Source organism: Dicentrarchus labrax, unplaced genomic scaffold (assembly GCF_905237075.1).
Source record: "Dicentrarchus labrax unplaced genomic scaffold, dlabrax2021, whole genome shotgun sequence".
Lineage (NCBI taxonomy): Eukaryota > Metazoa > Chordata > Actinopteri > Moronidae > Dicentrarchus > Dicentrarchus labrax.
Window position 1 is genome coordinate 19,529,130 of NW_026136704.1, and position 18,039 is coordinate 19,547,168.

Sequence of the window (18,039 nt, forward strand, 5' to 3'; positions counted from 1 at the left end):
TGAGCACCTTCATCTAAGTCGCTGTGATTTATTTAGCATTCTGCCAACATCCACTCATCAACTCAAGTTAATAGAGGCCATATCAGACAGCACCAGGCTGCAATGTTGCCTTATGGCAGTCAGCAGTTAGGTGTGTTTCTGCCTCCCACAACAAGCCCGGGGACAGTGCATGTCTGTGTGTGTACTGTATGGGCGTATGCATCTGAGTGTGTGTATGTGTGAATGAGTGAGAAAGTTTAAACTGTGATTTGACTCTCTGCTTGGGTACAGATGTCCTTGTGAAGGCTTCTTCCCACAGAACAAAGTTCAAAACTCAGGTTGTATCACTAATGTGAGATATCGTACCCATTGTGAAGATTTGGGGTTTTGTAATTCACCACAGTATGTTCCCTCTGCCTGTGTTGCTTACTCTCAATTACTTGTTTCCTACATATCCCAGAATGGATTGGCAGCCTAGAGGGGAAGTTTCTTGTTGCGTCCAACTGGATTTTACATTGAAGAAAATAAAGCAATAACACCAGGGAATATTAGTGGCTTGAGCAGGTTTGCAGTAGGGAAAAACAATACTCAGAATACAATAAATCTAGCAGTGAGTGGCAATATGGGGGATCTAAGATGTAGGCTGTCCCTCTGCCCCAGTGGATTTCTGCCTGAATGATTACAGAATATGAAGACAAAATAATTATAAAGATCCTTATTCTTAAAACTTATCATTAAATATCTGTTTAATATCGATCTCTCCAGACATATCTTTACATTATGTTTAGCTAATTACCAAAAATGGACCCAGTAAGTAGTAATCAGATCCTTTACTTACATCACATCAGCAATATCACAATGTTACAGTAATACTCCATTCCAAGTAACAGTCTTGCATTCAAAAGGTTTATTTCATTTATCTCATGCTGACTGTTAACAAAGTAATCTGCAATTACAGCCATGAGATAAGTGTTTTGGAATAAAAACTGCATTTTTTTCCTTTGGCATGTAAACTAGTGGAGAAAAAGTATAGTACAACAAGAAATACACAATATAAAATACCTTTACTTTACTTTAAAATACAGTACTATCAGTTAAAGGGATTTTGGTATTAATTACATTGTTTCTTCAGCTGATTACGTTTCTTTGCCTGCAGTCTTTCATTACTATTCTATGTCACTGTCAAATGAATATAGTTCGAAGATAAAAAGCTAAACTCGGCTAATCCCACTGAGAGACCCTGACAGTATAGAACTGTTCAGTGCCGCTCACTTTTTATCGTTAATGAGAACAAGGTGCTTTATTGATTATACCGTGTTGTGCCATATATTAGCCAGGTTGTGCTTTAACAAGGTCCCACCTGTGTGAAGGTGTAGAGCTAGGTAAAGTAAAGCTGCTGGAAATTTTAACAAATGTTGATCATGCTCAAATGAACAGATAAAACCATCCATGAGTTCTTTTGAAAAGAATTACTGAACCTCTCCAGGATTGCAGTATACATAACTCTATGATCACCACTGTACTGCTTCCCAGGAGGATGAAGACACAACAAACATTGCTAATAGAGAGAAACCCAACGCTACATCATGTGAACAATCTGTGCTGCACTTGAAAAAGCTATTTCTGACATACTTCATACAAAAAAACAATTTCTGTCATAAGTCTTTGTATCCTTTCACAAACACCTGGGATGTAGTCAAGAGCAATTGTATTTACACTCGGGCTACCTTTTTCAAGGCAGAAAGGTCAAAAGAGGGTCCTGATGCAAGACTGTTAAGTAAGCAATCACACTGTTTTTCTCCTGGATTATAAATGTATTCCACAGGAACAGACTGAGGCAGGTGATCTTTGTGCAATTTGCTGTTTGATGCATCTCAAATCTACAGGTCGAAATGGATCCCAGTGATGTGATGTGATGTGATGTGAAATGTATGTACAATACTACTGGTTTTCTATCCTTCCAGCTAGTTAATTGCATTCACAACGCATCCCATGTGTAAACTGGTTCCTGATTACATGGCAAGAACGAAAGCCAGCAGAGCTCTGAAGACTGACATGTCAGTTATTAAATAACGACAGGATTTATTATTGGAGAAAAAACATAATCATTGCTTTTTTACTTAAAGCAAAAGAGATAGACATAGATAGATAGCTAGAGAGAGAGGGGGAATGAGAGTGAGAGCGAGAGAGAGAGAAAGAGGTTTTGTAATAAGTGTATGGATCCACCACAGTTCACATATTCCGTTAATTTGCCACTACATTACAATTTTCCATGCCTTGCACTCATGCATCACAGGCCCTAACACGAATGTGTGTAGTCATTGCCAAACTATTTATTTTTCACATTTCGTGCAGCTTACCACCAGATGATGAAATAATTCACATGTGTACCTTTTTCCATTACTTACTAATTACTAAAAAGTGCAGCCAGTGGCGCAAAGTGCAATACGGAAAATGTGAGGCAAACGTATGGTAATATAAGGTTTCACCTATGCTGATGGCAGAGGAGGAAACACACGTCCCTACCGGGATTTAAACAGATGTAACCCCGCCTCGATTTTCCACAGTTCTTTACAGTCGCCGCGTCTCCTGCCTCCGTCAGTACCGAAGGTAACTCCGTGCGTAAATCTCCTGGACACCAGACGGACACCGCATAGTTTCAGCCTCTGGTTCACTTCTCTGAAGACTAAAACTGAAGAAAATCATTTTCGCTTAACAACCGGGAGGCAGTTAACGATTTAAAGCAGTTTTAGTATTTTTATTTGTATGTATGCCAATTTTGTGGCTCTTCTCCGTGCAGTTTTTCCCTAACAGCCTGTACTGATGCCTCGCACCCGAGCCGCTGCTCCGACTCGGTTAATTTGTAAAGAGTAAACAATGTGCAAAGCAAATGAAGGATACAGTGGGAGCTAACTGTGGATGCTCTTGGATATAACAGTCGGTGCCTGCAAAAACAAAGATTCAGTCAAACTTATGGCGTGAAGGTAAGAATGATTTCTTTCTATGTGATGTGCCAAACTAAGAAAAAAAAGATAATTTATAGCTTCAGTCAGTTTATATTTCCCTATATTGCCCTAAATAATGCCCCAAGGTATATATATAAAAGATTTGTATCCAGCTGGGATCGCTGGTCTTGTCCAGCCTACCTAATAGCCTACCTTCTGCGTGATACAAAGTGATTTATTGGGTGCGATTCCTGAGATATTAACTTTCAAGGTGAATTTGCTTCGGTCGGGCTATTTGTCGCTTCACCCTAACCCGCATATTTTGTCCATTTCCAAACAAACAGTTTGAGTCAGTCTCTGTGAATTACTGAGTGTGCGCGCGTAAGCGCACGAACTGTGTGTGCATAGTGCTCTGCAGCTATGCATTAGCTGTAGGGAGGATGTATTTGTATAAGAGGTCGATTGTTTACAGTATTGATCCGGTCTGGGGTTTAATGTAAAACAACTGAAAGCAAACATTAGCTCTCCGCCTTAATCCAGCCCAGCAAAAGTGCTCTAAGTGAGCTGTAGTTTAATTATTCAGCTGTGGCAGTGTCCCCGTGTCAAGCTACCCTTCCCAACCCACGGAGCGCTGATTTCAGATCTGTTTGTGCCTTCCAGTTTGTAATTAGTGCTGGGTTCTCTAGAGGCAGCGAGTCCTCGACACAGCACTTCGTTCTGGGCAGGTGACGGCTGTTCTGGCTGCACATCCCGTCCTGTGTCCTACCAACACTCGCTCAGCTTTCACAAGTTAACAAAAGCAGGCAATAAATGAGGTGAAAAAAACGGGATGATTTATCAGCAGCTCTCCTGATAACCCTGTGTGGGCTAAGAGCTTGTGTGTGGTTGATGTCACAGAGAGTTTATGGTGACTTTGTTCCTATTTTAACTGTCTGGATATAAATTCTGGTGTTGCTGCACTGTTTTATTTTTGTTGAATGTGTATTCAGACCCTTCAAACTTATCTGCAGATTTATGGTATTTTAGTGCATTTTTCTTTGGGATCATTATACAACGTTATGCTAAGATTGCCATTTTCTAAATCAGTGACATAAACTGATATCATGATGTTGCTTATGTTAATAGCTAGCTATAGCCTGGCCACTTTTTGTTGAATTAGTAATTACTGAAGACAAAAACGGGGGGAGAGTGATAGGCTGCAGCAAAACATTACCAAACCCTTGTTAATCACAATATCTGCTTTTACATTCTGTTGCTCAGCAGGTATGGATCTCCTGATATCTCAACCATGGTCATAACACCTGGTTGCCAAATTGGTGCTGTCAATGAAAAGGACACTGACAGGTTTTATATGACAAGGAAACTCCAGTTGGGCAGAATTGACAATTTTAATGCTTTTTTAATAGAGGAAAGCATTTTTAGATAAAAATCAAGATGCTGAAACTGGATGTTGTGTCCATTTGCTGTCTATCTGGTGACAGTCTTCAGACACATTTTTCATCCATATGGATTCTACACTCTTATGTCTCTGATCTGTCACACCTCTTTGTGAGGAAAACAACATCGCTTGAGCTGCCTGATGCAGCACTTGTCCAGCTGTTTGACACAGACAACTTAATTGAATCAAATCTCCTGGATGCTTCCAGACAGCTGCCCATTTAAAAACACATATTTGTCTCAGCATGACTTACTTGAATTAATGCCATGAAAACATATCAGTAACAAGAACTTAGATTCCAGGTCGGCTCAAATGCAGCTCTGCTATCGCTTTACACTGTGATAGATTGGCTTACATGAGGTTATTTACATTAAGGTGGAACACAGTTTTAAAGTGAATAATACACATTATTAACACAATAATTAAGGGGTTTAAAGCCAAATCACTTGATGCAACTGGTCAGTCAATAGTGACATTTAAATTCAACACACTGCTCCCAAGAGAGATGACGTAGACTAAACAAAAACAATGCCATGTCGCAGCCTGTGCTTATTAAATCCAATTACAACCCAAACGAATACTGGTTGTTTATCGGGTTCTGGCTCTCATATTTGATCCAGTCTGTGAAATCACAAACCTGATTTATTAAACAGACACATTTGAAATGAGCCTGAAAAAATCAGGTGGGCTGGGCTGGCGCACGTGTGCTAAACCGTAAGAATAAAGTACCAAATTGCTTAAAATTAAAGCATTACTTCCAGCTTTACAGGATGCTACAAAAAGCAACACAATGTACAAAAAGAAAACTCTTGGTCAGCAGTTTTTTTTTTATCTTTGATTGTTAGTTCTGTAGAGGCAGTGGGGCATTACACATTTTGAGGAAAAGATAAAATCCTTAAAAAGTAAAATAAAGGTTAAATAATGAAGCCTTACATGCCTTAATGCAAGTTAATGACTATACATTGGTGGCTTGTATACTCTGACACTTAATGCTTTCAGAAAAGTTCCACCATATAAATGTCAAGGTCCGCAAACACCTTCTAATCATGATGCACGAATAACACAGCTCAGAATGTTAAAAAAAACAGTGGATTTTTCCCACCGAAATCTTCTAGAGGGAGAGCATTGTTTGGACCAGAATAAACAAAAAAGGAATGAATGCAGGAACTTCAGTGACCTTTGGGTGCGGTTCTGTCAGAAATATAAGTGAGCGAAGATAAAATATAAATAGTTTACCTCTTCAGCAGAAGATAAAGCATACTAACTGGAAGTTCAAAATGGCCCCCAAGTCACAGAGTGTAAACACAAACTCCTCTGACTAGTAGTGGAATTATTGTACATCCAAGGAATATTGCATAAATGACATCTGACAGTCCATTAGCTCCAAAAGACCAGTACAGTTATTTCTGTGTGTCTTACAGTATGTGAATGGTGGTCATGTGGCTCAGCAGCCCTATTGTGTTTTGACAAGTAAATCATTTAATTGTATTGGATCTCTGTGAATGTATTGCACTGGCCTATTCTCTCTCTCCTGAAACCCGTTCCCCAGCATGTCAAATACGTCAACACTCTAGGGACCAGCGGCATCACTGAAAGGGTGGAGGAGCCAATTAGGTCCAAAAGCCAATAGGAGATCCATCATGATCTGGTTATGCTCCAGGTTAAAGTTATTCGTTGAAAAAGTTATGTCACCTGGTTGGTTGGTCTGTGCATTAATGGTGTGTTCATGTTACATATCGATCCATATGTTATATCTAAATGAGTATGTGGGGTATTTTGTTGCAATGCATAGGCACTGTTTGTTGTTGTGTTCCACTGAAAATACTTTTTTTTTAACACTAGTTATTTGCTATCACACATATTTTATTTTTGAGTGCCTACAGTACTTACATGGTGAGGGTTACACTCACAGTACTGTATTATCTTCATTAACAGTACAGTTAAAAACATTTGAATTTCATTAACACCTTCACAAAGTCATCTTTATATTTAGAATACATGCAAATTCAAAAAGTTGCCAGTGTGACTGTCTTACTGTTGAAAGCAGACCAAAATAACTCACACACCTATTGCTCTGCTGGATAGAAATGCATCATCACACATTTTTAATTTGAAAAACAGCTCATTGGTCTTGGTGTTTTGCATGAGCAACAAGCAGTCAAAACTCAAGGTGCATAGAAAGAAAGAACAGTGAACCTGAACACACACACACTCACACGCACACACACACACACACACACACACACACACACACACACACACACATATATATATCCCCCTGAGAGGTGCTTAAGCTACATTTAGGCTACACTGTCAGAGGATATCAGGCACCTTCTTGTATAACCATGTATGTGCGCATGCATTTGCACTGCATGCAGACACATATGTAAAGGAAAGGACCGAGAAGGTCCTAATTGGCTGTGGCTCTTGCAGAGCTTGAGAAAATATCAGAGGTAAATGGCTTTTAAAACTGTTCCCAGGCCCACGAGGGAATTCTTTAGATGTTCCAGAGAACAATCTGGACCAATGTGATGACAGACAATGTGAAGCGATTGACAGGATGACTATTAGAAGACAGGGGAAGGAATGAGGATTAATAACAAAAGTAGAAAGGAATAACAGTCTTTCCCAGGAGAAATGAAGGTTCTTCCCAATTATCTTGCTATGTAGCGTGTTTGGTCTGAATACCCTAAAACGGGAATGTGCGGTCCATTCAAGAGTGTCTCTCTGTGGACTTTAAATTAGTAGCACTAGTTCCAAATCATTCCAACTCCAGCAGATGGTGCTTGACACACACAGACCCTCAAGGTGTTGGGTAGAAAAAATATTTACACCACTCACTCAAAAGCTCTTTCTTTTGGCCCTGAATCTCAGCCTTTAAAATGCCAAAAAATTAAAAGGTGAAAGTAAGATGAAGTGGGGGGATGACTCAGGCGTCACATTGAACAATTTTTTTTCAACCCCTTGTGTCAAGTGCCAAATAAAAGCTGGGGTTGTACTAAACAGCCTTTCAGTGACATTTTCCTCAAGAGTCTGGGAGTCTTTTGTTTGGTGAACAAAGCAAGCATGGATCCCGCTGTCTGTATGACCTTTTGGTCTTAGCTTTGATAAATTATTGTCCAATCACATACTTTCTTAGCAACTGCTAATCTCTGAAAATAGCAAAGTGTACAGAGACCGCAGCTTTGAAATAATGGGCATCAAGGTTAGCTGTAGATGAAACAAGTGAGTTACTAGGTCAGGAATACTTAACATGGTGATTAGTCATGTATGTCAAAGCAGGGGTGGATCCAGAGTGAATATTTCTATAGATCCGACCCTGTGTCTAAGGACTTTATTTACGTCTTTTACTGTTGACATATAACATGCTCACAATGTTATATTATGAAGTACAGTAAATACAGTAGTATGTATAAAATTACTGGTGACTTTATCAAGGGTACAAGGAGTGTAAATACACCCTCTAGAGATCAGAGCTCTTAAGCCTCATTAGCTGATATTTCTTTACATTAGCAGTGAATGAAATGACTCATAGTGCAGAACTCACCGAGAATTAACAACCAACTCTGCAGTACCATTATGCTTCTAGCCACTTTTAGCTCACTGTTTTGGTTCTCCTGTATAGACTGTGTGGTAACTGGTTCTCACCAACTCCCCTCACAAAACCACAGGCAGCCATTTCCAGCAGACAAACTTAGTGTACGCTAACTGGCTAGCAAGAATCGAGAAAAAAAAGCTAGTGGCTGGTCAAGGAGGTCATCAAGCATCGAGTATCTTGAGATGTCTGAAGAATTTCATAGTCACAGCAGGGATAAAAAAGCTGCTAAAGAATGCTGAGCTTCAAGTTGACTGAAGTATACAGTGTCTTGTTTTTACAAGAAAGAAGTGTAGTGACAGCATTAGGAACCCTCAAATCTTTTTTTTTTTAGGGCCAATCCCATTCACCAATTTAATGTTATTACAAATGGCTAATTCAATTCCAATCACTTAATTCACCTACATAATAGACCCTGCAAAAACCACCACTTTTGACAGTTCTTGGCTATTTCACTGGGAGCGGTGAACACCTTGTTATATTCTATCAAACCCTCAAAAAGAAATTGTCGAATACTCTTTTCTCTCTTGAATACCTCTCAGTGATCCCAAATCAGCGGGAAAGACATACATCTCTATCACATACCAGGTAAAAGTGACAACCACAAGACAAGATTGCGGTTTCTGTTGTCACTTCCAATTCATCTGGCCCTGTTACCTTTTAACAGAATCACTTGTTGCATCTCAAGTCCTATTGTGGTCTGTTGATTTTGGGGTTGCAGGTTAACTGACGGAAGCATCTGCTCAAAACCTGATTTTAGCAGGTTCAGTTACATTGTGGGAATTAAATACCACACATACAGTCATCCTCCAAAACCCAATGTTCCCCATTTTCAGAGAAGGAATGACATAACACAATATGAAGTAAATTAAGAATTGGCCGATATTACAGGCTGACACTAATAATAACTCATTAGTCACTGAATTCTCTTCCTTTGAATGCAGCCCTCTATGTCTACAATTAATTAAAGCAGACAGCTTTGCTGCAAATATTTTAGCTGCCACAGTCTCATTAAAGGACAAGAAAAACCAACCAAATTATGCAACATTTTCACCTAGTCATTGTGGGGACTGAGGACTGGGATGTTTGGTAATGTGATATCTAATCTCTTCTTTGACAATCTTTGATGATAATGCTGTGATGTGGCCACAATGTGTGTGATATAATAAGAGTGAGAATGCATTGTTTACATTTCACTAGTATTGATACTGCTATGAATTTGTTAATCATAGTGCAAAGAATCTGCCTGCTTCACTGCATCTCTGATCCCACCACGGCCAACAGCACCATCCAGGTCAATGTGGGGATATGCAGGATTATAAACTACCTGAGATGACGGTGCAGTCAGCTCAGGCATGTGTAAAAACACAGTTTTATTTACCTGACCGACAAATACAGGTACAGTGGGGACTAACACTTGATTTAGCTGGGGCTTACAAGCCTCTGTTGAGCAGACAAGGTGTGTCAGGATAAAGCAGGAGCAGAGATGCTGTGTGTGGATGTTTGTGTGCACACACCAGCATCCGTTCCTACAAGAGTATCTGTGTCTTTCTTGGCTTGTAATGGAAAAGCAGTCATGGGTGTGTGTGTGTGTGTGTGTGTGTGTGTGTGTGTGTGTGTCAGTATGCAGCCTCACAAGAGACAAGACTGGTTGTTAGGTTGGAGCTTCCCTACGACCTAATGAGGTCGATGGAGGCTTGTTGCCAACTCTCCCCTCTCCTCTCCTTTCAGTGGGTGGATGCTTTACCCTTAAAGCTTGATTTGAGTAGGTAATGGCTGAAATAACCACTACAATAACCTTTATGTCCTATTGTATCAATAACATTGATGCATAGGTAGGAATTTGTACCCCGGAGGCTTTTGTCTTGGTGGATGACGCTTCAGTGCCTTTTATTTAGCCATTTATGTCCCTCTCTTCCTTTCTCTCAATGTGAATTGTCTTGAGGCTTCCTGGACGGTCTCAATATTCCATTTGTTTTCACCTCTTTCTGACAGCATCTCCTCAGTGAAAAGTCCTTTGTCAGTGCTAAAATTTGTTCTCTGAATGCCATTTCCAGTGATACAAGTTATTGCATATGTCAATCTAATAAATGACTGAGTGGTCCCTGTTGTACTTTTTTACAAGTCAAGTCAGGTAGTTCAGCATCCTGAAATAACAAACTGCTGTCTTCTTCTTTTCCACCTTTCCTTCGCTGTCTTTCTCTGTTTAAATATAGAGAAATTAATCAGACTCAAGTTGCCTGGAAAAATAGATTTGATTTATAATTATAGTTACAAACACTTTCTTTTAAACTGTTACTCTTCGACTACAGTAGTTATTTTATAAAGAGGTTAGTTTAGGAGCACAACAGATTGTGGCGACAAGAGTGGCTTTTTATGTTTCGTATAAAAGAGAAACAGCAGTCTACTGTGTATTTCTTATCAATGATTTACCATCTTTCCGTTTTTTATGTTAAATATTTATTGCCCTATCTCAGTTGGGTGCCAAACCAAACTGAATGCACCTTTACATATGAAGGATGTTTCGTAATTATAAGTGCAGAGAGAAAGGGGGCATAATTGCAACGCCAAGATAATGACACAGTAATTGCTACTCTGAATGAGCAGGTTTATTTTCAGCACAGTAAAAGTCATAGCAGCTACCACCTACACAGCCAGCCTGTAGAAAGCGGCTTCCCAATTGTGATGACTTGCCCCTTCACTCGTACAGCAACAAAAGGGAGCTATTTTCCGAGAAAGGGAATTCACAAGATAGTCATTGACTTTGCCAGCATCAATGATTTTGACCTGGCAACTAAGAGGGCTGTAGCAGATAGAAAACTAATTAGGATGAAGGCTATCGCAGGGTAGAATCAAACACTTTGACAGTATTGACAGAGTGGTATCAGCTGGAGGTTTTGCTTCCCCTTTGCATAGGTTGATACTGGGAATTAAGAAGATTTATTGTGGAGGTGGAGAGAAATAGCAAAACTTGACACCATTAAAAATGCATATGCTCATCACCTTATTATACAAATAATTCTGGGAGAAAAATCAAGTGTGAAAAATTGGCATAATCAATTTAGAAAAGACAATTATCCTGAAATATGGCCCACACACATTTGATTTAATTCATTATTTGAAGATAGTTTCAGTTGGCTTCAGATAGGATAGTTCATCTTTGAAATGTGAAGTTTTCACATTAAAAATAAATGTATTTGGTATCAGAGCATTTCAAACAATGCCCAAGAAAACATAAAGAGATCATGGAGAAAAGAGAGCAAAACAATACTAATGGGATGTATCATGTATTATAGAATGGTAATGAAGGTACTCTGGTAAATGGTGTGTTTCTGTTTTCTGTAAATGTTCTGTTACGTACGGGATATGTGTGCGCAATATGGAGCTTAGTCTGTGCATAAGTGTGCATTTCTCTGTGTTTGAGGGAGTTCAACAATCAAATTTCAAGGCTCTAGAATAGCAATGATTCAATAGAACCAAATTGTTGATTAAATGGGGCTTATTGTGAGATTAACAGTGCGGTTTATTGCAAGGTTTAATAAACTGATGACTGCATCGTTGCTGCATGATTGGATGAGATTAGTACCCAACCGCAACAAGGAAAAGGCCTGATTATTTGTTTTTCTCTGGCTGATGCCAGTTTACAAACCATTAACAATATTATTGGAGATTTGACTGCAATTACAAAACAGTTGCTGCATATGAAACAGTATAAATAATGTAACAAGGACAATCATCTTTTTGTTGTTGCAGAAAGAATACAGCCTGGATATAACGCTGTAAGTTTTCTCTAATTAAAATAATACAGTACTAGAAAAACAAAACCATAATTACAGCAAATGCAAAATGAGAACATTTTTTATTTATGGGGAAATATATGGTAAATTATTTTTAATTAGAATGCTTATAATTAGTAGGTAAAGTTAGTCCTATTTTGATCCCCCCATAACTAAATTATTATACCTGGTAATTAGTATATGCCTCATTATTACCATAATTTTCCTGCTGTAATCTCAAACAATAACAGGGCAGCTAGTAAACTATAACAAAGTAAGTATTCATACCAGTAACCATGATTATAAACCACAAGATTCAATCTCTATTCTCAACTGTTACAACCTGTCAATGCTTTTGTAAATGTTTGTCTTGGAATGAAATTCTTCACTTTATCCGATGAAGGAGAGAAAGCAGCCAAACCCTATATGGAAGACATGTAGTTACTGGCTACAAGACAAACACCTTCACTTGTGCTTCTTATCTGTTTTTGTTGGGCAGTTGACGCCAGGGAGCTCGACAGTCTGCAGAGAAAAGCCTTGTCACTACTGTGGAAATCCAGGATAGCCAGATAATGCCTTCTGCTTTCATAGATCACTGCTGGGGTCACCTGGGAAAAGGCGATGCGGTTAGATGTAAAACAGAGGGATTGTGGGTAGAAAGTGAGGTCAGGCTATTTAAGGATTATATTCAGGACAGGTCAACTGCTTGGCTACAGCACTATTTAACCTGTTTAATGATCCACTGTAGCTGTTTGACTGTGAACCACCTCTTCAATAATATAAAACCTTCATAGGATGTGTAGAAAATAATATTTTAAAGATCTTGTCATCAATGTAAAACAGCTTTGTAACCTTTAACTCTTATAATTATCTGTGATGTAATTGACCGTTCACTAAGCCTCCTTACCCCCTTAGATACTGTCACTATGCCCGTTAAGCTTTCAGGTTTACATTAACAACAGTGGCAGATTTACAACTCGAAATTCATAGTTTTCAAACTACAACTCCTTAATTTAATGCAGAAGTAAATAAAAGCAGGGTTTGAATGTCCAGGACATATAAACATATAAATTGTTGGTTTTGTCAGGTCAACTGACAACTGCTGATGCCTTACTCAGAGAGTTGGGTGAAAACTCTCCAGCTGTTTTCATCCACAAAGTTAATGTTCCAGTCCCAAACTTGTTCTAATTAAACTTGTAACCCCACATAATAATGTAGTTAGCTAATATGCTGTTTGCATTAATGACTGAGGTAGGAAGCGTGTTAGCTGGGTTGCAGCTGGTTAGAGTGGACAAACATAGTTTTTTCCATTCCTTACACCTCTTCTCTTCTGCCCCGTGGGATTTTTATACGATAAAATTGGATAAAAATAGGTTAGCGTAGATACTGCTGGAGCATCAGTTATATCAGAACTAGCAGTATTTCTTCATTGAAAGAAGAGCAAAGAACGCCACTTAAGGCTTTTCTCGATGGAAAAAGGTGTTTTCGCTCTTCCGCTGGTTCTGTGTAACAAACCATCTGGCACAATCAGGTAATAGTTTGCTAGCTACAGTACAATATGTAAATAAGATAGTGATAGTGACATTGTTACAAGGCTTATTTTTTCAATTTTGATAGAACTTTTGACCAAGCACAGTCTTCATCAGCAGATGGATTTTTCTCAGTTGTCATGTCCATAGAGGACTGCTTCCAGTCTGTGATACTGGTTCTGGTTCTGGGACTGGTACTGGACACACTGCAATAAAATGTATCAATCTTTTCATCTAACACTGAGTAAAGCAATAAAATGTATATCTAAAAACACCCAGGTGTTTCTGTTACAGCCTACGAAGCATTTAGAACATTTTGTATTTTATGCACTTTTCATGCACATAGTAATTCGTTTTTATTATCTACCCATGGTGCACTTTCCAAACTACCATACATAACCCACCACTACTCATAGTTTGAAAAATAGAGTCTGTAAAATAGCATCACAGTTAGTTCCTGTAGCTGCTTCAGACAGTTTATCTACAGTGTTAAGAGTGCTGGTAGCCCCCACTGCCCTTTTTTATGACCATCATTCTAAATATTGTCATGGTGTTTTATTACAAGGCAAGCAAGGCATTTTGTGACACTGATACTTTGCTACGATGTTTTAAAGAAAAAGTCTACCTTTCCTGGGAGAGTAAACCACCAGCCATATCTTTGCAACCTTTCAATCAGCCTGTCAATTAAACTAAGAACAAATTTAATAAATATGCCATTTGAATTTGAATCAGATTTGAAATAAATGTTGAATAAACTGTAAACACATTTTATAGCGTACTGCTCACACAGTTACAAATATTAGTTGTTTATTCAATGCACCTAAGCTTACATGTATTTGCCTGCACTTCCATGTGCCCTTACGTTTGTATACATGTATGCCAGTGAATATTAAGTTTAACTGTTATTCAAGCTGAAAAGTGCATTGTACCATATGTCAGATTGTGTTTCGCATTTTATGACTTTACTGTTCTCCAGTTTACTGGCAGCACTGAACTGAAGACACAAACACACAATGCCTGAAAAAAGGTCCAACAGTGGAAGCCAAAATAATTGAAGCATACACTCACACTTGTATTACACATCAAATAACTGATGCAACTGGTGCAACAATTGTCACATAATTTCAGCTACAATAGTCCATTTGCTATATTTTTAGCACTGCTTTCACACTTTGTTTACTTTGCTGGCTGCCAGGTTTGTTTAATAGGACATGAAGAACACCCGCTGGGCTACTTCAGATTTTATCTGTGATTGTAAACTCTACTTTAAAGTTAAAGCTCCCAACCGCATACTGGTCATTTTATTTATGGTATTGTATGTACTGAGTTGTGTTGTCTGAGTTATCTAAACCAGCATTTTATGGACTGCTGTTCTTATTTACACTCCAGACAACACACAGCAGCTTCTGACCTGAGAGAATACGGACGATTGCACTGACATACCGCTGACAAGTGTCTGGCACTGCTTACTGTTGCCCCAAATAGTCATGACTGAAACAATAGACACAATTTTAAGAGTCATTTCCACACAAGCAGTGAGAATGATAGCTAATTACAGGAGAGCTACAAAAGATGACACAAAAATAATAGGTGTTGTCGGCTGTTTTTAGCTCCGTCTACTTTGTTTAGAAATCACAAAGTGCATATGTTTGTTCAAAAACAGAGACGACAGAGTGAAAAGTGTGTTTTCAAAGCAGGAAATCACAGAACAGATAATTACAGAGAACCTGGTATTGATCAGCAATGCAGTTAAACCTTTGCAGATATGGAAAGGCCAGTTTGTGCTCTGAGAGAGTAAACCTTCTATTTATTGCACCTTTGACATTATTATTTTTGTAAAATGACTACATTGATCTTGGTTATTATTTCATTTTCTAATTTGTGTATTATTTAACCTTTTTTTTTAACAGTTGGCTGCACCAGGACATACCATTGTGTTATTTAATGTCATTAACTGTAATTGTGATCTATCTGTTGTTAAAAGAGCAGTATAAAGTCTGTCCAGTCAGTGCACCTTAGACTCAGAAAAAAAAGAAACTAAAAAAAAAAAATTAAAATTGTTTTATTTGTAAAGTCACGGAGCAGCATCAGTTTGCCTTAAAGACCAGATTTGGCACCACTGTAACTATATAAGGCAGTTTATTTCACTTCATTGCACTGACATACATAAAGAAAATTACTCGTCTTGTTCTTACATAAAGGTTCTGGTTTGCTTCACAAAGGCTGGCTGTGGCTCAGGTAGTAAAGCGGGTCCTCTAATATTGAGAGGGTTCGATTCCCAGCTCCCCCTTTCCAGTCGATGTGTCCTGAAGCAACTGGCTGTGCCACCAGTATCTGAATGTGTATGGGTGAGCTTAGTATGAGCTTAGCTATTTGGGAAGCGTTAGGAAGTGTCGCTCCTGATGAGCAGGTTGGCACCCATAAACTAAATATTCTCTTTCTCTTCTTAAAGTAGTTGGCAGAGTAGCTAGGGAGTCTATTAGAATTTTCTATAAACCAACATGCAAGAGATTCTCTCAAAAGGGACCCATTGAAGCTGTAAGCTGTAATCAGTTTGCTTTCTGCTACTCCGTTTCCGTTGCAACTTCTTGTTGGCCCAATGCCATGAACCAATCACAGACAAACTGACACCAGACTGGGCAGAAAGCCAATTTCTCAGACATCCACTGTCTAAGAATTTTGATTTCCTGGCCAGGTGTCTATTTGAGGCATTTTCTTTGTTCAAAATCTTCAAAAATAAGCACACTCCTGGATTTGGCTTTGAAATAATTATCATTTTTATTGATTAATAATAACCTTAGTTAAACCATAATAGTAACACCCTTGACTTGATTTTATCACGCAGGATAGAGGTTCCTGCTCTGAATGTTTTTTCTGTCACATCCGTTAAGTCAGATGATTTTCTTATTACATTTGAAGTGACACTAGCTTTCTTTGTAATGTTGGTGCTGATATATTTACCGATCGCCACATTTCTCTGTCAACTTTAACTTCAAGTGAGCAATGTGGCCCTGGTCCTCACCCCTTTCACTGCCGTGACAGGCCCTGTTGAATATTGTACCAGTGACTTAAACACAGCCCTGTCTAGTCTCCTGGTTAAAAGTTACACTACCGGAAAACAAGTCTTCTTTGCTGCTCTAAAATAATCTATGCCAGCGCCCAGCGGCAGCACAGGGTGCGTGAACTGCCTTACTCTGACTCTGACTGGCTAGTACTCGCTGCCTTTGGTGGTTTGGGCTGGATAGGATGGTTAGGGTTAGGGTGACAATATCAGTGTAAGCCACAGTCAGAGTAGGGCAGGTCATGACTTTGCCATCTTGGGGAAGAAAAAGACGAACGTGACACTGCTGAGAAGTAGCATTGTCCTGTTGTGGGGCTAATTAATTGCTTGGTATCTGATAGGTGCACAGACACGCATACTTGCCAATAGCAGATTCCGCTGGTTGTCTAAACAGCTAAGTCATTAGCCCTGCTCGACTTAGATACCAGTTTGATAAAGTAACAGTAACTCTTGACTGTGATTTCTCAAAATTTTTGGAGTTACGTTTGATCCTACCCTCTCTTTAGATCAGCACATTAAAAAAACTCACCAGGCTTACCTTTTTTTCACCTGCATATACCCTAATTCACGTTTTGTTTCATCCAGACTTGATTATTGTAATGTTTTGTTGTCAGGCCTGCCACATATTAGTACTAAATGTCTTCAAATTGTTCAGAATGCTGCTGCTAGAATTTTAACTAAAACTACGAAATTGAGCTTCCCTTCATTGGCTCCCCGTCCACGTGAGATCAGAATTTAAGGTGCTTCTGATGACTTTGAAAATTGTAAATGGTCTCGCCTCTTCATGCTTGTCTGATCCCCTTTTAACCTTATATTGCATCCTGTGCTCTCCACTCTCAGAATACAGGACTTTCTGTCTGTCCCCAGAGTTAAAGAGAAGTCAGCAGGCTGCAGGGCCTTTTCCAATCCTTCCCTCTTCCTCTGGAACAGTATGACTCTGTGGCCTTTAAATCCCAACTTAAAACTCTTTTCACCTTAACTATCAGTAGGTTGCTTATTCTTTGGTTTCTTCAGGCCTTGTACCTGTTACCATTAATCCTTCCAGCGGGTCGGTCTCAGTCTCTATGAATATATTGAGCCAAGTAGTTACGGAACATTTTTGTCCTGCAGACTGTAAACTTTCTGAAACTCACTTCAGTCTCTTTAAACCTTGTTTGTTCGTTGTCACATAAACACAGCTGGGTGCCTATCTCTTTCTTTCTCTTCCTATTTTCCCCTTCCTTGTCTTCACTTTTCACTCCGGCTTCTTCATCAGCCATCCTGGGACCTTTCTCTCTCCCCTGGCTGTCAGTGCCTCACTCCAGATGTTTTGGATCTGGATCTTTGCCCTCCAGGAGATTGAGCCTCTTCTTTCGTCTCTTTCTCCCCTGTGTGTTTGCTTCCTTTCTCTTATGCGTGTGAATGATGTGCTTGTGCTTTGCCTCTTGTGTTTGTGTAGTCTGTCCTTTTTCCAGGTCTCCGTGGTGGAGGGAAGTCATGTGTCTCAGTTTCTTTCCGTTTGGTGGCACTTGGAAGTTCCTTGATATCCTCCCGGAGTTATACTCTCATATATGTTTCCAGTCTAGCTATAATCTAATCATCCTGCTTGTCCAAACTGTAATTTTACTATGTTGGTCTATTCTATACACACAACATTTGTTGCATGCCTATCATCATTTGTTGCTGTTCTTGAGACATTTTTTCCCTGTTAAAGGTTTTCTGGGGATTTTTTTCTTA

General features: G+C 39.1%; 1 protein-coding gene across 2 annotated transcripts in view; it reads left to right on the forward strand.

Annotated features, from left to right (window-relative positions):
- The first annotated feature begins 2,470 nt into the window (after positions 1-2,470).
- drd2a (dopamine receptor D2a) overlaps positions 2,471-18,039 on the forward strand; it is a 37,769-nt gene continuing 22,200 nt past the window's right edge. Inside the window, exon 1 of one of the 2 annotated variants that reach the window (XM_051396708.1) lies at positions 2,471-2,963. The gene's annotated coding sequence lies outside the window, so the exon portion shown is untranslated. The remainder of the gene's footprint in view (positions 2,964-18,039) is intronic. The other variant, XM_051396707.1, reaches the window with a different exon arrangement.